Genomic DNA, 23,598 nt, shown 5'->3' with positions numbered 1-23,598 from the left:
ACATCATTGCACACCATGTTATTAATTAACATGAATTGTTCTACTTAGTTAATAATTAAAATTGTGGCATACCACAAATTGCTTAAAACAATTTAATGTATTTTAGGCTTCCCTGTATCCCAGCCAATGTCTCTGAAAACGGTGCAGAAATGAGCTGAGAAGAGGGAAGAGAAGACTTTTGTTTGCTTGATTCCACATGAGAACTCCAGGGTAACTAAATAGCCTTTGCTTGGTTTGACAGACAATACTGTGAGCCAGCAGACTCATTCTCACATACCAGAGGCAGGGGCTTTCAGGGGGTATTCAGACCACTGTAATGGAAGGCACCAATGCATCTACAGGCACTTTGCATGCTCTCTCCCTTGCTTACAGACAAGCTGGTGGAATGGATACAAAATTCTTTTTGATGGATTATTTTTTACAGTAATATAATACTGATGATTCATAAACACGCTGAAAAGGAAAAAGGGGGCTCTGTAAAAATGTAAGTATGGAGAGCTTGAACCTGTTCTACTTACATTTAGGACAGGTGGAATAAACTTTGTTTACTGGTTCTGTTTAGTGGTATTGTTATATGAGAAAGCAGATGTGATTAATACACACTGATCATGTTACAAGTGGCAGTGAAAGTGCTTGACAGTTATACAGAACTTTTAGAAATTTAATATTTTAATTTTATTCTTTTTCTAGCATGTACCAAATATGTTGTAATAGTTTTCTCTAGCTATAGTGAAGTTGTAGGGAGATATGTTTTCCATTATTTCTTTGGATCACCCTGTGAATTTAAAGTGAGCTAAGAAAGACGGAGATCTTTTCAGTTAGTTAATTGAAAAGAAACTCAAGTCATTGTCCCAAATTTCCCACAGTAAAATGCAGCTTTCTGGGCAAAGCTACACAGGCACCAAGAATTTCATATGCAAGTCACTTATCTGTTAAAGTAAGTATAGGTAATGCACCTGCTTTATGTATGTGACTATTTTTAAAACAAATAACGGCATTAGATGTATTGATTACTTTGTAGAATTAAACTTAAAATTGCTTGACATTTTTGTAGATGCTTGGAAATGCGTTAGGTATATTTATAGCACAGTGAATGTGACATTCACCATATATTCACTGCAGGTGACTCTTCCTAATACATGGGTTTTTTGACTACAGCGACTGCTTTATAAATATGCCCCATGGTGTGCTTTCAGCAATGCTTAATGATAAAATATTATGTTTCATCACTGTCACTGTGGGAATAAATCAGCTGATACTGTATATGCCTAGTTCTGAGCTTGTAAAGGAAACACTGGTTAGTGATAGATTACATCTATATATCGTTTATTATATCCAACTATTTTCTACAACTTAAAGTGGAACTACACTGTATTTGAGCACAACCAACCAAAAGTTCTATTTAATTAATTATTAATGTTCCAAGCTAACTCCCTCATCCATCCATGTCTCCATGCTTTATTCATTCAGGAACACCTCCTGGTATTTCTGGCTGTGGCCATCTTGAGTAAGGGCAGATGATTCATGTAGCATTTACTTCTTGGAATCTATCTGCCCTTAAATCAGACTTTAGCTGAGCTGAGAACCCCCCCCCCCCCCTGAAGACTCCTGGGATGTATGACATCATTTGCCTAGGCATGGTAACCAGAAAGTAACTGAAGAAATGTAAAAAAAAAGTTTAAACAAGTAAATATGATTTACTTTTCTATCTATTCACTAATTCTAGCAGCATAAGGATTAAAAATAGTCTATGTTGATTGAGAGAGTGAAGTTCCACTTTAACGTGTGCTAATATTGAAAATTGTTCTCATAGAATTCTAAATAAACACATTAACATCACCAATTTCCATTTCTGGTTTCAATTAACAGGCTTTGGTAAATAAACATTATTAGTATTGTAATAATATCACTCACCACCATGGCTCTTCTCCTCCAGTCTTGTCATTTGAAGCCCCATATCCTGTGCATTAAGCCCCATTTGGCCAGCATCTCTTTATGCCTTCTTTGGTCTACTAAAAAGATGCAAAAGAGATAGGCCTATACAGTAGGTCCTCATCTAGGGGAACATGACCACTAAGCAGCGGGTCTAGATTCTGACCCATCTGGAATAGGAGGCAAAATAATGAAATTGACTGTTTTATCATAATCATAAAATCCCATGAAGAGTAATGGAATTTGCATTAAAAGAGAAGTTTGGCTTTCTTTCCTCAACTTATACTTACCTAGGTGGATGCAGCATCGGTCCAATGTTGCATCTGTCCCTGCGGGCTCTAAGTGTGAGAACTCAGCGACCGACTGCTGATTGTGGCATTTTCACCACTGCTGTGAGCAGAGAGACTGTTAGTCACCGCTGTCTGCTCACCTCCCCAACTCTCACTGGAGCACTAGGCTATGGAGGGGGAAGTAGCGGCTGGCTCAGGCACTCAGTGGCTCGCTGAGAGGCTAACCCAGGTGCCGCTCCAGACTCTGGGGTGGATCCCAACTTTGAAGTCAGGATCTTTCCCCAGCCTGGACCAGCTGAGTGACGTCAGCGGACAGCGAGCTTCAGCCCGCTGTCAGCTGAAAATAGGTCATAGGAGTGCAAAACGAACTGCACTCCTGTGATCCACAGGAGAAGTTCAGCCAAAGAGCTTTTTCTCCTTTAAAGAAAAAGCTTTGATTATAGTTTCGGATGGCATATGCAAGAGTTAGTCTTAAATTAAAATATGTGCACAAAAATATGAATACTTGTGAATACTTGTGCAAAAATAATGCAAATTTGCCTTGGATATTGGGAACGGTTATCCTAGGAGTCCAGTACTACAGGTTGAAGGGAGAATTACTTGATCTGGTCCTTATTTACCAAAGTTCAGTGTGCCAACCATGAGAGTTGGAGTTAACACTGTTTGGTGAGTGCACACCTGAAAGGGGAGCACTACGAGGTTTTATATAAATTATTTTTGCACAAGTATTTACGTGGTGATTATTTGATGAATTGAACAATTTATTTTTATGAATATTTTATGATTTTTTCACGTGATCACTGGATGGACTGAATTATTTGGACTTTTTTATGCACTATATACATTATTGATATTATTAATATTCATAATGAGATATTGTTTTGGGAATGTTATATAGATAATCAATGCATGCGCCGCTGAAATATTTTTTCTTTAAATATTTTTTTGCACGTTTAATAATTTAAAGTGGCAGCGTGGTGTTTAGAACACGGATATAATTACAAATGAGATATATATTTTGAGGAATATATATTAGGTAGTAAGTTATTTGAAACACGGTTATAATTTGAAAGAAATATTAGCTGGGGAATTTATTCAGCGCAGTTTTGGGTGTTTTTATACTTTTTAAATTAAAATAGTTGAACTTTTATTGATTTCCATGTGCAGAGTTTTGTCTCCATGACTGGAGAAGGAAAATCTTTCAAATGGGGGTGCAGATAGCAATTAGCCTGACAAAGGTGTTAAGCTTCCTTCCCCTGCTGTTGATTCCTTTTGAACAGATTTCCCTGACAGGCATCTCTGGAGGGGAATGGAGATAAGGGCGGTCCTCCCAATGGGGACATAGACTTCAATATAACCTGAACCAGTAACCAATAACCCTTCCCTACTAGAATCAAAAAGATCTACTTTAGGGATTAGGCATAGCATCATTAAATAAATAATACTATTTATAACACACAATTAGACATCTTACAATTTTGCAGAATGATTAGCTGAACTGTATATTAGTAAAGTGCAGAAAACAGAGGGTTTGATAAATAAAATTGGCCCAGATTTGGGAAATGTAGTTTCTAAGCTCAAACATTTTGGTCCAGACATTCTACATACTGAACAGTATACTCATGTTCATATAATAGCCTTTGCTTGCAGATGGATGTGATAATCATTCATAGTTCCCCAGATATTGTCATTCAGCATCATTGTTTCTCTTCCTTTCATCCAAGCTGTCATTGTAATCTTAGATGTATGCTAGGGCTCTTTGATCAATGTGACCTTTGGGAAAAAGCAGATGCAATAGATTTTAAATCTTATTGTATGATATATAATGAAATATACTCTATAGGCCACTATTATGAGGATGTAAAATATTCTGGGCGAAGCAACTGCTGCTTTGGCCTGCCTTTTCAAAGTTGTGTTTCATGCAGTGTAGCAAACTTTATTACATGGGGAAAGTAGACCATAAGGCCCCAAACTAATCTTACTTTTTAAAAAGAAATGCACACGAAAAGCCATGGTACATACATAGTATAGTAGAATACTACATACAGTAGGTCATGCTGTATATGAGAATATCAAAAGTTGGTCTGGAAACACAGGAAGTTTAAAGTATTACTTACCCCAAGAACACAAATACAGTATGTTGTAGCTTACAGTCTTTAGATGATATCTCAATACCTAAGAACCGCAGGCCTCAGTTAAGGAGAGTGTTCATAGTTCAACAATAAAAATGAGACTGGGAAAAAATGGCATCTATGGGAGACTTCCAAGGCAAAAGCTACTGCTGACCAAAACAAAAACAAAAGGGGGGCAGTTACTAAAACTTTTTGGTGCACTCAGAATCTGGTGCAGTTGTGCATGGTAGCCAATCAGCTTTAACTTCAAATTTGTCAATTAAACATTGACAATAAAACTTGGAAGCTGATTGGTTTCTATGCAGAGCTGCACCAGATTTTGCAACATGCAGCTTTAATAAATAACCCTTAAAATGCTCTTCTCACATTTGCCAAAAAACAGCTTGATTATCCCCAATACTTTTGGGCAAATATTCTGTGGACTGATGAGACAAAAGTTGAACATTTTGGAAGGTGCGTATCCTGTTCTGGACCATGGATAAGGGGGTACCACTGATCCTCCTGTACGGGGCCCAGGCCAATAGGGGGACCCAAGCAGCTGGGTGAATCAGATATGGGCAGGAAGGGTGATTAGCAAGGCAGGGGGGCAGTTACTGGAACCAATCCACTGTATGGCTCTCTCTGCAGCAGCTTAAAGCTGGCTTCTTCTTTCCCTCCCATTGTCTTTCAGCTGCTACAGGGGATTGGTTCCAGTAATTGCCCCCATCACCCTTCCTATGCACCATACATTTCCCTATGCTGCATAAACCCCCCTGTGTCCCCTGCCCCCCCCCCCCCCACCCTCACAGTGCTGCCAGCTTCCCTCCTCACCTTCCCAATGGCAGCTGCAAGGACACAATAGAATCCTACAGGATGGAGAGTGGGAGAAGGGTCTGGTAAATATTTCACATTTATCAACCCCTTCCTTTCTTGAATGAACACAATGGTACCATTTACTCATTGTGTTCATTCATAACTGAGGAATAGCAAACTGTGTTTATTTTGAGGGACCCTGTCAGGTTGGCTATACGTGGCCCAGTGGTTTTCAACAGCAGCCCTGATCCTGTTACATCTGGTGTAAAACTAACAGCATTTCAAAAAAAGAACATCATACCAACAGTCAAACATGGTGGTGGTAGTGTGATGGTCTGGGGCTGCTTTGCAGCTTTAGGACCTGGACGACTTGCCATAATTGATGGAACCATAAATTCTGCGTTCTGCCAGAAAATCCTGAAGGAGAATGTCTGGCCATCATTCATGAACTCAAGCTCAAGCGCACTTGGGTTATGCAGCAGGACAATGATCCAGAACACACCAGCAAGTCCACCTCTGAATGGCTCAAAAAAAACTAAACAAAATTAAGGTTTTTGTAGTGGCCTAGTCAAAGTCCGGACTTGAATCCGATTGAGATGCTGTGGCATGATCTTAAACAGGCAGTTCATGCTCAAAAACTCTCCAATGTGGCTGAATTAAAACATTTCAGCAAAGAAGAGTGGGCCAAAATTCCTCCACAATGATGTGAAAGACTCATTGCCATTTATCGCAAACGCTTCATTGCAGTTGTTGCTGCCAGTGAAAGTACAACCAATTATTGGGTTTAGGGGGCAGTGACTTTCTCACATAGGGCCAGGCAGGTTTGGACAGCTTTTTCTCTTTAATAAATGATGTCATATTTAAAAACTGCATTTTGTATTTACTCAGGTTATCTTTGTGTAATATTAAAATGTGTTTGATGATCTGAATCAGTTAAGTGTGACAAATATGCAAAAATAAAAAAGCAGGAAGGTGGCAAATACTTTTTCACAGCACTGCATCTTCCTAAACTACCAATTGCCCTGCTCCCTGTGATGGAGATGAAGAGATACATATATGTTTGTAGACAATATCAGGAAAGCAGCCTACGGTGACAACCATGGCTCCCTCCATAGATACAGCGGAGGAGTGACATAGCCACCCAGGGACGAAAAATGTGTTATGTGCAGGTTTACCAGACTATGGGTATTATACGTATTCCTCATGAAGAGTAAAGGAGCATTAAAAAAGCCCTTTGTGACCTCTCTAGCTGTTTTTCCTAGTTATTCCTTCTCAAATTTAAAACAAAGATCCAAGAATTGCTTCACTTAGATGCTGACACCTGTCATCTGTGACTATACGCCATGTTTTTGCAGCCTCAGTTGCTCATTCATGACTATGGTGGCATTGTGGCTGCACAGACACGGGCGCTTGTCCCAATTTGACAGCTGTGTGTGTGCTAGTGACCGGTCCTGAATGCCGATGGTCTGCGTTTGTGGCCACTTACCTGCACAGCTGTCAAATTGCTGTGAGTGTCTGTGTCCGTGCAGCTGCTGCACCGCCAGAGACGTGAATGGGCTGCCTGTGTGCAGCATCTTGCAGTTGAAGCTGCATGAACAACATGCAAATTCATGGACTACGGGTGTCAACATCCATAAGATTAAGACTGGCCCTACATTATACAATTTTCTTGTACAATTTTCCTTTAGATTTACCAAAAAGCATATAACAGCGGTTCTCAACCTGGGGGTCGCGACCCCTTTGGGGGTCGAACGACCATTTCCCAGGGGTCGCCTAAGACCATCGGAAAACACATATTTCCGATGGTCTTAGGAACCGAGACACCGCTCCTCCGTCTCAGGCGATGTGTGGGCGGGATGATACGCTGCTCCTGTCACCTGGCCACACCTCCGGGATCGCTCAGCAGCTCCGCCTCCTCGCTGCTGATTGGCCACCGGAACTGTAGCTCAGGAGAGGCACCCAGGCGGCCAATCACCGGCGAGGAGGTGGAGCTTGGAGAGGAGGAGCCGAGCGGCAGCGCGCGTACATCAAAGAAGATCGAGGGAGCTGCCGGAGCGAGTGAAGAGGAGAGCGGCCAGAGAAGGAAGACAGCTGACAGGTAAGTGAGAGAGCGAGCCCAGGCTGGAGCAGGGGTCAGCAAAGTAAGTATCATTGGTGTCAGTGGGAGGAATAGTGCCCCATCATTTGTGTCACTAATACCAACGATGGGGCACTATTCCTCCCCCCACTGACACCAACGATGGGGCACTATTCCTCCCCCCACTGACACCAATGATGGGGCACTATTCCTCCCCCCACTGACACCAACGATGGGGCACTATTCCTCCCCCCACTGACACCAACGATGGGGCACTATTCCTCCCCCCACTGACACCAACGATGGGGCACTATTCCTCCCCCCACTGACACCAACGATGGGGCACTATTCCTCCCCCCACTGACACCAACGATGGGGCACTATTCCTCCCCCCACTGACACCAACGATGGGGCACTATTCCTCCCCCCACTGACACCAACGATGGGGCACTATTCCTCCCCCCACTGACACCAACGATGGGGCACTATTCCTCCCCCACTGACACCAACGATGGGGCACTATTCCTCCCCCCACTGACACCAACGATGGGGCTGTATTCCTCCCCCCATTGACACCAACGATGGGGCAGTATTCCTCCCCCCACTGACACCAACGATGGGGCACTATTCCTCCCCCCACTGACACCAACGATGGGGCACTATTCCTCCCCCCACTGACACCAACGATGGGGCACTATTCCTCCCCCCACTGACACCAACGATGGGGCACTATTCCTCCCCCCACTGACACCAACGATGGGGCACTATTCCTCCCCCCACTGACACCAACGATGGGGCACTATTCCTCCCCCCACTGACACCAACGATGGGGCACTATTCCTCCCCCACTGACACCAACGATGGGGCACTATTCCTCCCCCCACTGACACCAACGATGGGGCACTATTCCTCCCCCCACTGACACCAACGATGGGGCTGTATTCCTCCCCCCATTGACACCAACGATGGGGCAGTATTCCTCCCCCCACTGACACCAACGATGGGGCATTATTCCTCCCCCCACTGACACCAACGATGGGGCACTATTCCTCCCCCCACTGACACCAACGATGGGGCACTATTCCTCCCCCCACTGACACCAACGATGGGGCACTATTCCTCCCCCCCACTGACACCAACGATGGGGCACTATTCCTCCCCCCACTGACACCAACGATGGGGCACTATTCCTCCCCCCACTGACACCAACGATGGGGCACTATTCCTCCCCCCACTGACACCAATGATGGGGCACTATTCCTCCCCCCACTGACACCAACGATGGGGCACTATTCCTCCCCCCACTGACACCAACGATGGGGCACTATTCCTCCCCCCACTGACACCAACGATGGGGCACTATTTCCCCCCCCCGACCCCAATGATGGGGCACTATTCTCCCCTCCACCACACTGACATCAATGATGGGGCACTATTCCTCCCCCCACTGACACCAACGATGGGACACTATTTCCCCCCCCCCCGACCCCAATGATGGGGCACTATTCTCCCTTCCACCACACTGACATCAATGATGGGGCACTATTCCTCCCACTGACACCAATGATGGGGCACTATTCCTCCCACTGACACCAATGATGTGGCACTATTCTTCCCACTGACACCAGTGATGGGGCACTATTCCTCCCACTGACACCAGTGATGGGGCACTATTCCTCCCACTGACACCAGTGATGGGGCACTATTCCTCCCACTGACACCAGTGATGGGGCACTATTCATCCCACTGACATCAGTGATGGGGCACTATTCCTCCCACTGATACCAACGATGGGGCACTATGCATCCCACTGACACCAGTGATGGAGCACTATTCCTCCCACTGACACCAGTGATGGGGCACTATTCATCCCACTGACATCAGTGATGGGGCACTATTCCTCCCACTGATACCAACGATGGGACACTATTCCTCCCACTGACACCAATGATGTGGCACTACTCCTCCCACTGCAAAATTACAGTTATGAAGTAGCAACGAAAATAATTTTATGGTTGGGGGTCACCACAACATGAGGAACTGTATTAAGGGGTCGCGGCATTAGAAAGGTTGAGAACCACTGGCATATAATATGAGAACAAATCTAAACAACACTTTCAAATGTATCCAATTAGGCAGGCCTTTGCACTACATACTGTAGTTGAAGTTAAATCTAAAGGAAATTGTACAGAAATTGTACAGAAATTGTAAGAAAATTGTATAATGTATGGCCAGCCTAAGGCCTAACAACTTAGAAACACCTGCTGATTGTTTACATTACGGGGCTGTCAGGCTGCAAGATTATGTTCCCATAGGAAACCCAATTACCAAAAACCAGTGTTATGAACTTTGAGAAAGTGAAATTCCACAATGCTTAAAGATACAGAGATACATGAGCTTTTGTTTTAAAGTGTTTTACTTTGTGTTCAGAATATGTAAACACTGTAGGATGCATAATGTGCGCACAGGTTCACTTTGGGAAGCAGCTGCACATACTGTACAAAAAGGTACATGTCCCAAAAATAAGTCTTAACGTGACACAAACAATATCCTTCTTTTCAAAAAATATTCTATACACATCCATTATTTAATAGCCCTGTAATCTATTTTTTGACAAATCGTTTTTGTGTTCTTCATACTCCTTGAATGCCCTCCATAAGCTCCAGGGCTCTGGCATCTTCTTACTTGTAGCATGTTGGAGGAGGAGGGTTAGTTGTGCAAATAACGTGAAGCAAAACACCTTGCCCATTCAGTCCCAGTCGTCATCACTTTCTTCAGATTAGATCTGGATAGACTGCATGGCAAGATGGCAGTATAAAGCAAGGGAATATTAACCACTTGTCTACCGGGCACTTATACCTCCTTCCTGCCCAGGGCAATTTTCAGCTTTCAGCACTGTTGCACTTTGAATGACGATTGCGCTGTCATGCAACACTGTACTCATATAAAATTTTTAAATTTTTTTTCACAAACATAGAGCTTTTGGTGGTATTTAATCGCCACCGGGTTTTTGTATTTTTTGCACTATAAACAAAAAAGAGCAAAAAAATAAAGTTTTTCTTTGTCTCTATTATAATATTTTGCAAACAGGTAATTTTTCTCCTTCACTGATGTATGTTGATGAGGTTGCATTGATAGGCAGGACTGATGGGCACTGATAGGCAGCACTGATGGGCACTGGTGAGATTGCACGGATAGGCAGCACTGATGGGCACTGATGAGGTGGCACTGATGAGGCAGCACTGATGGGCATTGATGAGGAGGCACTGATGAGGCTGCACTGATATGCAGCAATGATGGACACTGATAGATGGCACTGTGGCCTGATGATCAGTGCCAATCTGCTCTGTGACAGCTGCCGGTTATTGGCAGTACTTTCCTCACGCTGTGACAGTGTGACGAAAGTGCAGCTGATAACTGGCAACTGTATTTACTCCGTGATCTGCTGTGTCATTGGACACATCTGATCATGTGGTAAAAGGCCGCTGTGATTGGCATTTTATCTCATCACATGATCAGCTGTGTCCATAGGACACAGTGATCACGAAGATCACGGAGTGAGCACCGCTGGGGGTGCCCGGGATGGCGCATTCTGGGAGGACGTCATATGACACCCTCCCAGAACTGGATAACCATGCTGTAGCCGTCTTTCAGCTATAGTTAGGGACCTTAGATTGTACACCCCTTGAGGGTTAGGGACTGATGTGAATGTTCAATATATATGTGTAAAGCGCTGCGCAAATTGACTGCGCTATATAAGTACCTGAAATAAAATAAAATAAATATAGCGTGGTGACCAAGTGGTTAAAAAAAAATGTATTGATAAAGTATAAATTGAAAAATTGGTGGTGGGTTAAAGTGGTTGTAAACCTCAGACATGAAAAATGAACAATGCACATCCCACTATAGGGTGTACTAGATTGAATCCAAAGCAAAAAACAGGTTATTTTTTAATCTATCGTCTCTATGCTATCTGCATGACTCACTCCTAATAGATTAGGCAGACACCTCAGCCACCTGGGAGATGAGCTGCCCCCCACCCCATCCTCCAGCACACAGCAGATGACTGTCACGTACCTGGGTGAGATCGAGCCGGAGACGGGGCTTGTCTTGCATCTCTTGTCCAACCCTCCTGTTAGTGATGGAAGGAGATGTGAGGACACAGAGTGGCATGAGGGCCAGTGTAACAGGCAGTGCCAGCTGGTGTTTGCAGGAAGCAGTTGACCATAGATCACCAGGCAGGAAACAGAAAGTGGAACACGGTGACACCTGATTGGCAAACTTGAGCATTGCCAGGACACAAGCCAAAAGGTCATCAACAGCCAGGCAGCAAGGTGCAGGAATATCAGGTAGAGGACAGAGTCAGGATAAAAACCGGGATCAGTACACAGCCAGGCAGCAAGGCACAGGAGCACAAGACAGGAGCAGAGTCAGGATACAAGCTGAGGTCCCAGCAGGCAGGCAGTTATCCAAAGACAGCTCAACATGCACAGGTAGACAGGTATAGCAGGTCAAGGCTCAGGATAAGAAGGAACTAGCTGAAGACCACTCAACAATCCATTCATGTCACATTCCAACTTATTTAGGACATTTGGCACCAGTGTCGGTGCAGGCTATGCATTGGCGTGTGCACATGCGTTTATGGTTTGAGCATACTATAATATGTTTACGCGTGTGTGCTAATGCCCATTTTGCATTGAGCCTTTGCTCAGAATTATGAGCATGCCCAGGGGCAGCACAGTGGCTAAATGGTAGCACTTCCACCTGGCAGTACTTGGGTCATTGGTTTGAATCCCAACCACGGCACCACCTGCCTGGAGTTTGCATGTTCTCCCTGTGCCTGCGTGGGTTTCCTCTGGGTACTCCGGTTTCCTCTCACACTCCAAAAACATGCTGGTAGGCTAATTGGCTCCTGTCTACATTGGCCCTAGTATGTGTATGCATGATGGGAGTTAGGGACCTTAGAGTGTACACCCTTGAGGGTTAGGGACTAATGTGAATGTGCAATATATATGTAAAGCACTGAGTAAATTAACAGCACTATATAAGTACTTGAAATAAATAAACACGACCATGTGACAGTCTTCTGATTCCAACATGTACTGAGCTTTTCTTACAGATCCTCAGCTGTATCTTTCCTTGAGCCTGTGAAGGGTGGGTGTATTACTTTCCTCCGATCATTGCACCCTAGCATTAGGTGGACAAAGTCAGAAAACTGCTGTGACAGCAGCAGGGTGACACGCGCTGCATTTTCTTATGTCCTCCTTACCACCTTTGCCCTCCGCACAGTGTTACATGTGTCTGTGTTTTCATTTTGTGTTAGGTTTAGGTCTCATGTACACTGCTGCTCCTAAACGTGAGTTTAGGAACTGTTGGCCTTTTTTTGCCAAAGCCCCTGAACTCAACTCAAAAAAATGTGTTCATGTACACAAAGTTTTTTACCAGAGTTTAGGAGCAGCAGAATTTAGGGGAAGTTAAACATTCCTCTTCTGAACGCAGAACAATCGCATTCAGGAAATGTTTTGGCCGAAACGCAGCAAAAATGCATGCAAAAACAGCGAAACACGTGTAAACGCCAGCTGCGTTTAACACTTGGGCATTTATCCATGCCAATGGAAAATAATCTGGCTAGTCAAATGAATAAATGTCAAATTGCTAAAAGCTGGTAATCGCGGTATCGCTTTTACGCGCATTTTTGCCACGTTTAGCATTTTTCTGCTGCCAGGAGAGTTTAACAACTAGGTGAGTTCACGTGTCCATGAGGCCTTAGAATTATAGGACATTAACCTTCTGTAATTAAAGCATAAGCTATGGTGCATCCTGGGGCAAAGAAGGGTAAGAGGACATCATCCTGGAATGCCTTATTGATCATAACATCCTCATGGCTTATATAATTTTCATTATACCATTTTTGAATGACTGATACTTATTCTTTTAATGATATAGTGATATGATTTACACTTCTCTGTTTCATTGTTCTTTCTTGTGTTAAACAAAATGTTTTAGCATATTTCTGCTTTTTTCTGATGTTTGCAGTAATGACAGGATTCTATCAGCTGATAAAAAGCTACTGCCTATACTGTAGTCTGATGTCCCAGGCTTTTTCTGGCTGGAGGCATTGGTACTTATGATCACATGGCAGCGTCATGAAGTGGGTTTAATCTGCATTCCACAGATTCCATTGATGAAGCTGCAGTAAGTTAATAGATGGCCATTTGTTTCCATACTGGAAAATTAATTTCACATAGCAAAGCAAAATGTATGTCCATTCAAACTGTTTATTTTCTCTTTTCTGTTTATTTATTTAGCTTTGGAGAGAGTGGATTTTTTTTAAGAACCATGTCATGTTTTTAAATATTGTCTCTGATCTTCTTTCTATTTATACTGGTGAGGTGACCATTACCACTAAGATAGAAATTGACAGGAGATTCAAAAATGTTACAGTTGTCACCAGACCAAGAGATCAACTTAAATCTTCCATTGAGGACACTTGTTCTGAAACAGCTGACTGAGAGGGGAATTCCTCCAACTTGGGAGAGATATTCTCTCACTTTCTGCCACTTCTCTGGGACTTTAAGTGAATAGATGTCTGCTCAAATGGACATTGACAGCAAAAAATATCAATGGACAAGGGTTTTAACCCCCCCAACTCCATCTAAAGCTAAAGCTAAAAGTTTGGGCAGTGCATACACTTTAAATATTGACATAATATATACACTCACCAGCCACTCTATTAGGTACACCTGTTCAATTGCTTGGTAACACAAATTGCTAATCAGCCAATCAGAAACTCAGTGCATTTAGGCATGTAGACATGGTGAAGACGACTTGGTGAAGTTCAAATCGAGCATTACGATGCGGAAGAAAAGGGGATTTAAGTGACTTTGAACGTGGCAAGGTTGTTGGAGCCAGACAGGCTGGTCTGAGTATTTCACAAACTGCTGATCCTAACCCCAGAAACCACTAAACAGTTCATCCACTCCCTCATCATATTACGACTCGACTACTGCAACTCCCTCCTCACTGGCCTGCCTCGCCGCTGGCTATCCCCGCTTCAGTCGATCCTGAATACGGCTGCCAGACTCATTCACCTTTCCAACCGCTCCGTTTCCACCACCCCCCTCTGCCAATCCCTCCACTGGCTTCCGATTGCACAATGGATCAAATTCAGAATCCTAACGCTGATGTACAAAGCTGTCCACCATACTGCCCCGAACTACATCACTGACCTAATATCAAAGTACCGCCCAGCACGCACACTCCGCTCCTCACAAGACCTCCTTCTCTCTAGTTCCCTGGCCTCCTCCTCCCATGCCCGCCTCTAGGACGTCTCCAGGGTGTCACCCATCCTCTGGAACTCCCTGCCCCAACCCATCAGATTATCACCTACTCTCCTCTCCTCTACTGGGATTTTCATGCACAACCATCTCTAGGGTTTACAAAGAATGGTCCGAAAAAGAGAAAATATCCAGTGAGTGGCAGCTGTGTGGACGAAAATGCCTTGTTGATGTCAGAGGTCAGAGGAGAATTGGCAGACTGGTTTAATATGATAGAAATGCAATAGTAACTCAAATATCCACTCGTTACAACCAAGGTATGCAGAATACCATCTCTGAACGCACAACACGTCGAACATTGAAGCAGATGGGCTACAGAAACAGAAGACCACGCCACATAGCATGGTATACCTAATAAAGTGGCTGGTGAGTATATACAAAAGAGGAACTCAAATGTGGAAACTGTGTCCATAAAAGGCAGAGAGAGGGTAAAAAAGACCAATCCTTAGTATTGTCTTTGGTCTCTCTGCAGCTGACCTATTCCCAATTACTGACTTACCATGCATTTGTTTTGCATTGTGTCTCTCTGTAGAGGTGACATCTTGGTAGTGACAGGATTTTGCTTCTTCATCGTAGAGCCTCCAGCAAGCAGAGAAGCAAGCAGCACAGTAGTGACATCAAATCTCACTTCAATCTTGTGAGGCTAAGGAAGCCCATAGATAAATCAATTTTCTTTCCTTCCACCAAGTGTGGAAGGAAAGAAAATTGCTTAGTTCCTCCATCTACACACGTAGTCCATATTGATGGTGGAATGCCTCCCGGAGCACTATCGTGTTCTACCAGCAGGGGGGCCACAGGGAGCCTTCCTGGCTGGCAGAGCACAATCATTACTGCTAGCGGCATGTGGAGGATCGACTTGGGTACAATCAGCCTTCATGGATCAAATCTTGGCTGCTCCTTGCTGAACCAGCCAGATTTCGATCCATGCATGGCCGGCTTAACAGTCAGAGGCTATGGTATTTTAGATCTTCCACTGCAAATTTGCAGCCGTGAGACTGTAGGCACAGAAGTACCTACCTACCCTCACATACCAGAAAGTTTACTGCTACCTTGAAGGTGAAATTAAAAAAATTAAATTTTCATGTCACTGCTTAAGCCCAATTAACATTTCTAAATGTTCAATATAACATCTTAATTTTTATGATTCACCTTAATAACTCTCTTTTGGGACCAGACTAGGGTTGAATGTTGAGATTTTAAAATTTGGAGAAGGTTAAAGTGGAACTAAAGCCTGCTGTATGTAGCTCTCATCCAGTGATGTGTTGTTCGCTAGCTCCCTCGTCACCACTGACATTTTCACCTGGTTTTTCAAAATCCTGCAGGCAGGGCTTTAAAACGCAATGGTACATACCCAATACTGGAGTGTGACATTAAAGACCAGGAAGCTTTGATCTTATATTAGCTTAGCGAAGCTTTGAATGCACATGTGATTTCCCAATAGTGCTAAAGGCACTTACTGTATGTCATGTGTGTGTTCCTTGCTGTTTTAACCTTTTTTATAATGAAGCCATTACACTATAACAAGCCTCTTTCCTGAGCATTACATTGGATAGCCATCTATACTGAGTTCAAGATTGTAGGGAGAAGGGAGCTTGAGTCTATGGAGAGAAAATTATAGAGTACATTTTGAAGCGGTAGTAAACTTCTGAAAAAGAAAGAACAAAATGTTCCTCCTGCAAGGTAATAACATTATGTTATAGTCAGGGGCAGAATGACAACTCATGGGGCCCCCGGGCAATAGGGGATCATGGGGCCCCTGTGTCCTTGCCCAAACTCAAAAAAGCCTATGAAAAAGGTACCAGGGGCATCTCATGGGGCCCCCTACTGACCCCGGGTGCCCGAGTTTCCAAATGGTCAGTCCACCCCTGGTTATAGTATACATTGCATACTAGCACATTATGAAAGATTTACCATGAAAGGAAGCCCCCCCAGCGGCGCATTCTCACCACTGAAAGGGCTTCCAAATTCACTCAGTCTTCCTTCCGTGTTTGTGGGCTCCGGCCTCTTGAATGGCCGAGCCACGATGACATCACTACTGTGCAAAGTGTTACAGTTGCGGCATAGAGCTCTGCAGAAATGCCATGAGTATACTATTCCTTCAGAGCGCATGTACCGGTGATGTCACCAGCTACCAAACAAGCAAATATCCCCTAAACGGTGCGTGCTTAGGAGATATTCATGTTACCTACAGGTAAGCTTTATTATAATTATGATATATTTCAGGCTGAGGAATTTCTTGAAATGGGCTGCCATACAAATAGATGACTGTCATGTCTGTCCTAAAATGTTAAGAACAATAAGATATAGGTGGATCTGTGTGATTTCTGCAAAGTTGATTACTAAAATATGTACAATGTTTTTGTATGCCTTTTTTTGCAACTCTGTACTTCAGCCATTTTCTGCCACATAAAGACAATAAATTAGCACGGCCTCAGAAGTGGTGCATACTGTAGTTTTGTGGTGCCAAACTTAACCTGGTGTATTTTTTTTTCCTAAAATTAAAAAAAAAATCCCTTTGGATGCATAGATAATATCATTTCCATGAGGAAGAACTAGTTGAATCCATTTTGGAAAGAAACCCCACCTGGATTAAAGCAAGATAATCTGGAAAGAAAGTGTGGAAAAAGTGAATTGTGTACATTGTTTCAATAAGAATGTGTTTCAATGCAGAAGGATTTTTGTTTTATAGATTACCTGTTATTTAACTCTTACTTAGAAGATTTTGCACAATTGCACTAACCCTTTCTCTTTTTTTAAAGAGGAGCACTAAATAATTAAATGGCAACAATTTGAACATGGTGTGCTTCTTTGTTTTGAAGAGGAGATAAATAGCAGGAATCTATTGGGTAAATGTGTAGTTTTTCTTTTTTGTATTTTATATTTCTTGTTCTTTAACACACTTATGTAGCCACGTGCTTGGCTAAGAATGGAGAGTGACAGAAACACTGGCTGCCGCTGCTCTCTATAGCTGCTGTCCTGTGGTGCTGAACTGGTTAACAGCTATAACAACAAGAGGAGGGAGCTACTGAAATTGAAGACTTCAATAGACTGAGTCAGACAGCACTGCGCTGTGGAACTGTAGTCCAGAGGAGAGAGTCTCTACTGTAATCAAGCTTTTAAACTGCATTTCCCAGAGGGAGAATGCAAGGAGGAGGGTAAAGAGCTTCATTTTCTCAGGCTGTACAAAACAGCTTTCTCTCGCCAGGAGTGAAACCCCAAGAGTGTATATCACTGTCCAGTGTGCACCACCACTGCGGAGAGTCCTGATGTGCTGACAGCCAGAGTCATCTGGGTACAGAGCAGAGTGGACTAATCTCTGTTTATGGCTGGACGGTGAGCTGCTGCTGTGAGGATTTACTATCTGCTGCTAGAGAAACAGAACTTAGGAACTGACAATACAACCAACTAGTAGTCCTGTGAATCAATAAATGAAAGTGAGCGATTTCTAAAGACGAGCAGCTGGAACACATAGGACAACCAAAAAATCCTCACATAGAACTGAATAAAAAAGTGCAGCGCTAGAAAATAAATAGATAAAATAAATGAATAGTCAATATACTTGATAGGTACTCCAAAGTCAATACAAAGTCCCAAAAGGAATGGACGGCTTCAGACGTCCATACACACAGATCAATGATGTATATACTGTGGTAAAGATGCAGTTGAAGATGGGTAGATGTGATCCCCGGATCAATGAAGATCCCCAGGTCTAAGAAGCATACGTTCCCAAGATAATAAGGAAGCAGTCACAGCTACACCAAAGGAAACCACCACTCCTTCACTTTACATCCACGATATCTAAGAGGAGAAACTCCTCACAAAAAAGAAATGCCCATAGTAAGGTATAATATATGACATTTATTGAAGTAAAAACAGGATGCATCCAGGTTAGGTAAAAACGTATAGATAACACCGCCAACAAATATTGCATATAGTTAGCAGCCAAAGCAAACAGGACTAACCGTCCTGTCAGATGTAGGTCACTACAGAGGTCCGCCTCAGTCTAGTAACTATAATAGCCCTTACAAATCTAATTATTACGGTGGTCCTCCTAATAAGGGGAATTATTACCCCAATCAATATTACCAACAATCGGGAACGCCGAGGAATTCTGGTCCTCCCAGACCACCTAATAGGCCCTATCCACCTCCTCATAATATAGCTCCCCCCATACCACAGGGACCTCAGAATTATTACCCTCACGCTCCCCAACCTATGCATTTTTTAGGGACAGGTCAGGGGACAAAAAGAAACAAAGAGGGAAAAGAGGAGGAAGGAGAACGCACGTACACCCCCAAAAAGAGGAAATTTTAAAAGGCAATGGGATTTTTAACCTCAGTAAAGTTGATCTCTCTGAGGACGAGATCAAACTACTCGACAAAGGCCTTAAGTTTGCTCCCACCAGATATCTTAATAAATTTGAAGCATTTATAGATGTTCATAAATTTTCTAGGAAATTGTCCATTAAGAGGTATTTCCTTTCCAACCCTGTTAGCAGGGAGCCTCCTGTATCTAGTTACTCCAATTTAAGCAACGCTTCCACCTTTAACCCACCACCCCAAGCTAACTCTGCAGTAGGCCTTTTCCGTGAGCAGGTCCTTAGGGATTTGAATCGTCTTCCTATAAAAAAGTATCACACTGATTTTTCGACTAGAAAGGCTATGAGTTCCATTCTAGAGAAGAAAGATTTAGTCATCCGTCCTGCGGATAAGGGTGGGGGAGTGGTAATTCTAGATAAGCAATACTATGTGGATGAGGTGTACAAAATTTTGAATGACACCACTACTTATCTACCTCTGAATGCTAACCCTATCTCCAATTATAAGAAATCTCTTAAGAGTATTATTAGTTCAGGGTTTGACAACAAGTTAATCAACCAGAAAGAAAAGGTGTTTTTGTGTCCTAAAGTACCCAAACTACCAATTTTATACATCTTGCCCAAGGTGCATAAGGATGCTGTGCACCCGCCAGGAAGGCCTATTGTAAGTGGGATCAATTCCCTGTGCTCTAAGATTGGAGCTTATATAGATCATTTTCTCCAACCAATAGTTGCTCTTACACCATCCTATTTAAAGGATACCAAGCAAGTATTAAATGCTATACAGGATGTGGCTACTAACACCACTACTTACTTGGTTACTGCAGATGTGGAAGCTCTGTATAGCAGTATTAGCCATCATGAAGGGCTGCAGGCAGTTGAGTACTATTTGAGAAATCATAGCTCTTTAACTATACCACATACGGGTTTTATCCTAGAATTGTTGGATTTTGCCATGAAAAAGAACTACATGTGGTTCAATGGCAATTTCTATCTGCAGATTAAAGGCGTGGCGATGGGGGCTAAGTTTGCCCCCAGCCTCGCCAACCTCTTTATGTCATACTGGGAGGAAGAGGTCATTTACGCTAGGGAGTGGCCTGAACTATCCTTCTACAAGAGGTACATTGATGATATCCTGTTATTATGGAATGGTAGTGAGCAATCGCTTATTAATTTTTTCGGAACACTTAATTATAATACCAGTAATATTAATTTGACGTATAACTACAGTATGATGGAGATTAATTTTTTGGATTTAGTTCTTATGAATGTTGGAGGTAGGATTATCACCAAATCCTACTTCAAACCTTCAGACCGGAACAGCTACATTCCTCTTGATAGCTGTCACCATCCAAACTGGCTCTCTAACATTCCCAAAAGCCAGTTCCAGAGGATCAGGAGGAATTGTACCGATCTGAAGGATTACCATACACAAGCATTAATTTTGAAGGATAGATTTATTGAAAAAGGCTATAACACATCCATGCTTGATGGCACCATTAATATGGTTGCAGATATGGGAAGGGAACAATTGCTCACATCTAATCCCAAATCGTCTAAGAATTTAATATGTCCCTTCATTACTACCTTCTCCACCCAGCATAGATCTATCCGTCACATCATTAAGAAGAATTGGCAAATTTTGAGAGCAGACCCCATCCTTAACAAAATCTTACCTCACTCACCAGAGGTTATTTTCCGTAAGCCATCTACTTTGAGAGATATTATATCTCCTAATGTGATTAATCCTCCTACTAAACCCTTGGCTTTGTTCAACTATAAAGGTTTTTACCCGTGCAACAAATGCATAGCTTGTAAAGCAGATGGCAATAGGAAAAGGAAAATTACCACTTTTCGGTCCAGTTCCAGCAACAATACATATGATATTGATAAATTCATATGTTGTAACAGTAAATATGTGGTTTACTTGCTTGAATGCCCCTGCTCCAAGCAGTACATAGGCCGCACCACAAGAAGGCTACGTGATCGGCTTAGAGAGCATATTAACAATATTAGAAAGGGGTTCAAAGATCATTCTCTCTCATTACACTTTAGACGCCATCACGGAAGAGATCCCTCTTCTTTAAAATTTATCGGAATTGACATTGTTGTTCCACATTGGAGGGGTACCTACAAAACCCGAGCTGTCTCCCAGTTAGAGACTAGGTACATCTGTCAGCTAGATACTCTATACCCACGTGGTCTTAACGTCGAACTTGACATAAATTGTTTTATTGACAATAGCTGAACTTTTATTGGTTATGTTTTCTTTTTACGATATGTTATGTACTTTTTTACTTTTTTGCTTCATATGATTACTGTCATACTATGGATGTCACGCTTGTGATATATGTAGTTACGGGCTCATGTCATGATTATTTTTCCTTAATTAAAATCCTCTATGGATGATCTTCCCCCCCCCCCCCTCTGTTTTTTGTTATGACACTAATGTGTCTTTTGATCTGGCTTAATTTTTCATGATATTGCCCTTGGTTGCATATTATCTCTCCCCTCACATTGGTTATGTCATTTACCATTGACAAGATATTACTTTTTATATTAATTCTATACTCGTTTTATTACTGTAGCATATACTGTCTTGGCTGCATTTGGCTATGTATCTTTCCTCTCCTTTTTTTCTCGCTTTTTAACATTTGCTATTGATAAGATATGACTCTTTGTATCAATTTATATATTACTTATGTTTCTGTATTATCTGTTGTCTCTCCTGTAATCCCGGACTGACACATAGATCTTTGTGTGAGCTACGATAAAATGGCGCCTGGCTACGGCGCATGCGCTGTTTGGTCTATTTAGCTCTGATTTGCACGTCACGGCGTACACCGGTTCTTTCCTCTGAAGATGTGCTTGGCACGCAACGCGTAAGGAGGAACCTACGCACGCCTTGACGCCACGCCGTCGGAGCACTGGGGAGCTCCGGCGGCCACTACATCTGACAGGACGGTTAGTCCTGTTTGCTTTGGCTGCTAACTATATGCAATATTTGTTGGCGGTGTTATCTATACGTTTTTACCTAACCTGGATGCATCCTGTTTTTACTTCAATAAATGTCATATATTATACCTTACTATGGGCATTTCTTTTTTGTGAGGAGTTTCTCCTCTTAGATATCGTGGATGTAAAGTGAAGGAGTGGTGGTTTCCTTTGGTGTAGCTGTGACTGCTTCCTTATTATCTTGGGAACGTATGCTTCTTAGACCTGGGGATCTTCATTGATCCGGGGATCACATCTACCCATCTTCAACTGCATCTTTACCACAGTATATACATCATTGATCTGTGTGTATGGACGTCTGAAGCCGTCCATTCCTTTTGGGACTTTGTATTGACTTTGGAGTACCTATCAAGTATATTGACTATTCATTTATTTTATCTATTTATTTTCTAGCGCTGCACTTTTTTATTCAACTAGTAGTCCTATTGCTGCCAGTAGCCTTGACTGTGATTATTCTCATGTGCACCAACGGTACCACTGGGTCCCAACCAGGGGTGGACTGACAACTCATGGGGCCCCTGGGCAATAAGGGATCATGGGGCCCCTGTGTCCTTGCCCAAACTCAAAAAAGCCTATGAAAAAGGTACCAGGGGCATCTCATGGGGCCCCCTACTGACCCTGGGCCCTTGGGCAGTGCCCGAGTTTCCAAATGGTCAGTCCGCCCCTGGTCCCAACACTAGCTGGCTGAAGAGTTAGGACTAAACACTGACCCTGTGCAGCTGTTACACAAAGAATTTCACCTATTGCTTAGGTTAAGAGATACCTTACAGGGCACATTGCACCATATCCTAACTATTCTCCTAGAGTGCACTTTAGACTAGTTATAGTATTATTATTCACATTGCGGTTAACGCTTATATGCACTGTTTATTGTTGATTTTGCTGATTCATGAGTTAATTCCAGTCTAGTGGTATGGAACTCTGCTCTCCATTACCTTGGCATAATGATTATACTGTCTAGCGGTCTATTTTCTAAACTTGGGTCTGCCATCTTGGTCCACATTCTTCAGAAGCAACTTTAAGTTCCTTTCTATTGCACGCTTCCCCATGAAGGCAACTCTAGTATTCATTCCAGATAGGCCTCTTCAGTCAGGCAGACCTGACAGAGCATTTCCATAACATGCATCCACCCCAGACTGGAATCCCAGGAGGAAGGGACCTTGCAGGAGTTCAGCACAAATATTTATATCTCTATGTGGCATGCACCACTGGCACAGAAACTCCTTGTGGTGGGCTGGGCACATATAAATATTCATAATACAGCCTTACAGTAAGTCCGCCTACTAGTGCCAGAAATGCTAGTGACACCTAGAGGTAGATTTACTAAATCTAAGAATCTGCTGCAACTGTGCATGATAGCTAATCAGTTTCAAACTTCAGCTTGTTCAATTAAGTTTTGGCAATAAAACCTGGAAGCTGACTGGTTTCTATGCAAAGTTGCACCAGATTTTGCACTCTCCAGTTTTAGTAAATAACACCCCGAGAACTGCCTGTTGGACTGCACCTAGGGGCAACTGAACAAAGCAAGACTACAAATCAGACTAATACTAGCCATACACTACTTGAAAAATTGTTTGAACACACAGCCATGAGAGCAAGCATTATTGTCATCATGTAATGTCTGATTTCTGAACAATAAATCGTTCAATGGGTATAAATGAATGCTTTTTTTGTTTGTTTTGTCACATATGTGCAGTACGAACAG

General features: G+C 42.9%; 1 protein-coding gene across 1 annotated transcript in view; it reads left to right on the top strand.

Moving 5' to 3' along the window:
* The first annotated feature begins 248 nt into the window (after nt 1-248).
* The window catches only part of VEPH1 (ventricular zone expressed PH domain containing 1), a 468,187-nt gene continuing 444,837 nt past the window's right edge, over nt 249-23,598 (top strand). The window contains exon 1 of the mRNA XM_089675407.1: nt 249-484. The gene's annotated coding sequence lies outside the window, so the exon portion shown is untranslated. The remainder of the gene's footprint in view (nt 485-23,598) is intronic.

The sequence above is a fragment of the Staurois parvus genome, unplaced genomic scaffold (assembly GCF_062004578.1).
Source record: "Staurois parvus isolate SC_StPar_1 unplaced genomic scaffold, SC_StPar_1.0 ptg000155l, whole genome shotgun sequence".
Classification (NCBI taxonomy): Eukaryota; Metazoa; Chordata; class Amphibia; order Anura; family Ranidae; genus Staurois; species Staurois parvus.
The sequence above is the reverse complement of the archived record's forward strand: the minus strand, read 5'-3'. Positions and strand labels throughout refer to the sequence as shown.